Source organism: Physeter macrocephalus, chromosome 6 (assembly GCF_002837175.3).
Source record: "Physeter macrocephalus isolate SW-GA chromosome 6, ASM283717v5, whole genome shotgun sequence".
NCBI lineage: Eukaryota > Metazoa > Chordata > Mammalia > Artiodactyla > Physeteridae > Physeter > Physeter macrocephalus.
Genome location: NC_041219.1, coordinates 61,746,623 through 61,751,755, shown reverse-complemented (window position 1 = coordinate 61,751,755; position 5,133 = coordinate 61,746,623).

The following is a 5,133-nucleotide window of genomic DNA, read 5'->3' as shown; positions in this document are numbered from 1 at the left end:
TTTCGCGGTTTGCGGGCCTCTCACTGTTGTGGCCTCTCCCGTTGCGGAGCACAGGCTCCGGACGCGCAGGCCCAGCGGCCGTGGCTCACGGGCCCAGCCGCTCCGCGGCACGTGGGATCTTCCCGGACCGGGGCACGAACCCGCGTGCCCTGCTTCGGCAGGCGGACTCTCAACCGCTGCGCCACCAGGGAAGCCCCTTCCTCCTTTGAACAGCCAAACTGTGTTGAGTCCACTTCTTTACCATCCACTCACTCCTGGGGTCTGCACCCACCAGCCTGCACTGTGACTGTTCTGGCCAAGGTCAGAGGCATTCTCCTTGCTACATCCAATAACCACTTGCCAGTCCTTTTCTCACTTGAGTTCTTGGCGGCATTTGACACTGTTCATCACTCCTCCTTGGAACATCCTCTTCTCTTGACTTGGCTCAGTGGCTCCATGGATTTCCCCCTCCTTATGTCACCACTTTTCCTCCTCCTCCTCCTTAGTGCAATTGTCCCCCCGTGCCTGTCCCCTTGAATGCTGACGTTGCTCGGGGTCCGTCCTAGGCTCTGTTTTCCTATTCTACATACTCTACCTGGGCAATTTCGTCACTTCCAAGGTGCCGGGGACTAGCCACAGATGCTGATGACTTTCATATCGATTTCTCCAACCTACGTCTCTCCCTTGGGACACCACAGTCCTGAGCCTAATTCTCAGCCTCAGCTCTGGAGGCTCAGAAACTTGGTTTACCAGCACAATCAGAGAGGCAGCACACTTTCTCCTGGGGAAAACTAAGTTATAATTGTCACATAGTAAAGACGCCAAAGGTTCGGGTCTACTTTCATTGCACTGATGTTACTGGTGGTATTGTTAGCATATTCATCATGAATTTTTTGGGTTTTTTTTTATTATAGTTGCTTTACACTGCTGTGTCAGTTTCTGCTGTACAGTAAAGTGAATCAGCCTTAATTAAACATATATCCCCTCTTTTTTGGATTTCCTTCCCATCTAGGTCACCACAGAGCACCGAATAGAGTTCCCTGTGCTATACAGCAGGTTCTCGTTAGTTATCTATTTTATACATTGTAGTGTATCTATGTCAGTCCCAATCTCCCAATTCATCCCACCCATCATGAATAAAAAGTGGCAACTAAAATGCCAATTTTTAAATGTGTGAGCGATTTTTAAAACAGTAAATTAAAACCCATTCTGAAAGGGGGGAGACCAAAAGGGAAACGGCTCATCAGGCCTGGTCACAATCACAGACAAAAATGGAAGAACAAGGTTTCATTACTCAGTCTTATTTAGGGGGAAAGATTGTATAAAATGGCACCACCTCAGTAGATAGCCTATTTTTGAGTTTCAACTCAAAGGAAGAAGAAAGGTAAAAATCAAGGTCAACGAAATGTAACCCCAAAGTGGTTGAATCTTCTTTGCTCATTTTATCTCCTCTTAAGGCCAGTCTCAGCTTGGTCCCATACAACCCCACTGCCTTGAGAAAGTATGTCGGTTTGATGAACATCTCCCACAGAGACAGAGGAGGCAATTGTCTTGTGTATCAGAAAGGAAAGCTTCCCTTTCCAGTCTCTTGCCTCAAAATCTTCCTCTCTCCTCAGCAGCTGAATTCCCTCTCTCTCCTTACGACACTCACCCCTGAGCATCTCTTCCCATGGGAAGATCATCACGGTCTTGCTTTCTTCCCCTTGTAAAATTTTCATAGACAACTAACATGCATGCAGCTTTACGGACAGAGTTCTACTTTATTCTGCTTTACACATAAATATTACGACTTCTGTGACTTCACTCTCAGGCTAGGTAAGCTCTGCTTCTGAAAGTTCCTCCCCTCAAGCTCCATATTTGGAGTGGGTTCTGTTGCAGACATCAACCCTGGGGTCTTTTTTTTTTTTTTTTTTAGGTTCTCCGTAGTCATCTATTTTATACACAGTAGTGTATATATGTCAATCCCAATCTCCCAATTCATCTCATCCCTCCCTTCCCCCTTTGGTAACCGTAAGTTTGTTCTCTACATCTGTGACTCTATTTCTGCTTTGCAAATAAGTCCACCTGTACCATTTTTCTAGATTTCACATATAAGCGATATTATATGATATTTGTTTTTCTCTTTCTGACTTATTTCACTCTGTATGACAATCTCTAGGTCCATCCACATCTCTGCAAATGGCACTATTTCGTTCAACCCTGATCTTTTGAACTAATCTCTTTCCCTGGGTATCATTTCCAAGGAAACAAATACAAGAGCTGCAGCAACTGCTCTGATTAACTGTAAAGTCCTCTGGTGTCTTTTTTCCCACCGTTTTCAGCACTTGGTGATTTGAAAGCTGGAGTTCAACTTCCTGCCCTGACAGCCCTAGGCAGTGAGAGAAGCGCTGAGTAAAAGCACAGGCTTCTTACTAGCTGCCTGCTCTTAGGTAGATAACCTACCCTCTCTAAGCCCCAATTTCCTAATCTGCAATGTTGGGGAAATAATAGTACCTTCCTCCTAGGGTTACTGTGAAGTTTAAATGTGATAAAGCAAATAGAGCACTTATGATGCTTACCAGCTCATACCCAGCCCTCAATAAGTGTAAGTTATTATTATTTCTCTCCTACCAAATTCTGCTTCATCGTAATAATATTTTTATTAAAACTATTGCAAAAATACATACATCTGTCTACAGATCCATACATACATGTGCCTACAGCACACACGCGTGCGCACGCACACACACACACACGCAACACTGAACGTTATTCAATCATAATACCTAATAAATTGCAAAGGAAAGTGTCTCATACCACATGAAAGTCTTTAGATAAAGGAAAATACCTAATAATCTGTGCTTTAACATGCTGCATTTATGGCATGCTCTTGAAGTAGCTGGGTTCAGTTCTTGGTAGCAGAACCAACCCAACCAGGCGAGGGAGAGAGTCTAGCCCTTAACAGTGTACAACAGCGCTTTTAAGTGACTGACAGGCTCTTTTAATCCACTCTGTAGCACTGTGAGGTGACATTATTACCCCAGCTTTGCAGGTGTAGAAGCTGAGGCCTGTAATCTTCTGAGCAGATGTCCTCTGATTTCCAAATGCTTTTGCTACGTGACCCCAGGGATAATTAGGCCCCATTTCATCGTACCTAGTTTAGTAACTAAAATAGATGATTAGCTCTAGTATCAAGAACAGTTTTGTTAATCATTCGACAGTTGTTAAGCAACCCCTGGGTGTGGTGAGAGAGGAAAAGGCTAACGAAAACTAGATCTTTGCCCTTTGAAGAGCTTCGTCTGTAATAAAGGGACACACCTATGAGCAGCAAAAAATACTCAGGGACTCTTACAAGGCAACACAGTTTCTCACGAATTGTAAGCTGCATATGCTACTTCATATTTTAATATCTCTGGATGCTGTAAAATCAATTGAACGTCACAGTTTACTTGTTAGCAGTTGTTTTCTATCTTAACAGCACATAAAATAACATGCCTCTTATAATCAATAGCCTCTTATATAAGAGCCAAGAAAATATAAAATAATTAAATGGCCATTTCTTTAACAGCAATCAACACATATTTGCCAGAAAGTAAATCGTTTTATCCGTAGGTAATAAAGTTAAGATCTGTCACCACAAACCTGGAGGTCATCGGCATCACCATTATGGATTCCTGCTGTCTGACGCAGGTTCGAGGTCTTCTTTCCCAAGAGGCAGAGGCACCAGCAAGAGGTTCCTCAGCGTTGGGTCAGAGCGTAGGTAATAAAGTTAAGATCTGTCACCACAAACCTGGAGGTCATCGGCATCACCATTATGGATTCCTGCTGTCTGACGCAGGTTCGAGGTCTTTCCCAAGAGGCAGGCACCAGCAAGAGGTTCCTCAGCGTTGGGTCAGAGCAGCCTGCACAAATTAGGCTAACCATTAGTTTAACAAATTCAGATGACAGTGTAACCAGCGGGGGAAACGTGCAAAAAGAACCCTCATGTGGACGGAACATCTGAATAAACAAAATGGTACAGTGAGTTCAGACAGAAAGAGCGCATTGTTCCTGGAAACACAGTGAAAGTTGTATTTTCAGAGAAGTCGAATTTCAGGCGGTGAGTGAGAAGGGGAGGACGTCCTGACGGAGGCGTCGGCGTGGCACAGTGGCAGAATTCAGAGGGTGTATGGAGATCTGCAGAAGTCTGGGTGACAGGGGTGCAACAAAAGCGTGATGCACACTGAACCACAGTCACAGATTCAAATCCTGACCAAACCTCACACTGGTTTTTGACCTCGGGAAAGTCACTTTATCCTTTTAAAGTCTTTACTGGGAAAGTCATAATTATTTTGAGTTTCGGTTCCTCCTTTGTAAAATGGCTATAAAATACTTAATACTTAAATTTTGTGCTGTGAGGAGGAGAGGGAATATTTGTAAAGAATTTGGCAGGGAGAGCAGACACTCAATAAATGGCAATAAAATTGGTTAGAAGGTTTTGAACAGAAGAAGTGAATGAGCAAAGCTGTGATTTGGGAAATTAACGTAGAATCTGTGATTAAAACGGGCTGGAGAAAGAAAGTGCTAAGTAGAAAACTAGTTAAGATGCTTTTTCAATCGTCTGGATGAGAGGTGGCAGGGGCAGAGGGCAAAATAGGACATCTGTCGGTGGAGATGGATGCAGCAGCCAGGGGTCCCTGAGGGCGGCGGCTACAAAGCCTGTAAACCTGATATAACACCTGCCTGGGGACAGGGCCTGAGGGTGGAGGCCCGGCAAAGCACGCGAGGAATCCGAAAGTTCTGCAGTTTAGCGCCCAGGTACCTGAGAGAGGACACGGCGGGGGACAGTCTGGGAGGGTTAGGAGAGGGGTGTTCACCACCGCTGCCTAAATCCCACACCGGGGCGCATCTGTTTCAGGTCCCCAGGAAAGACGTCAGGTCAGTACAGGAGGCAGGACGAGCAGACGTCGCCCGGCTTACCCACCGCCCCGCGCCCCTGACGGGCGGCCGGGAGAAAGCAGAGCGCGGCCCCCGCTCCGCCCCTCCCGCCGAGTCCCACCTCCCCGAGCGCATTCCGAGGGGCGGAGCCCGAGGCGCCCCGCTCGCCTCGCCCATTCGTCACGCTACACCCTCCCCGCTCGCCACGCCCATCCGTCACGCCCCTCCCTCCCCCCCGCCTCTCCCTCCGGGTAGACC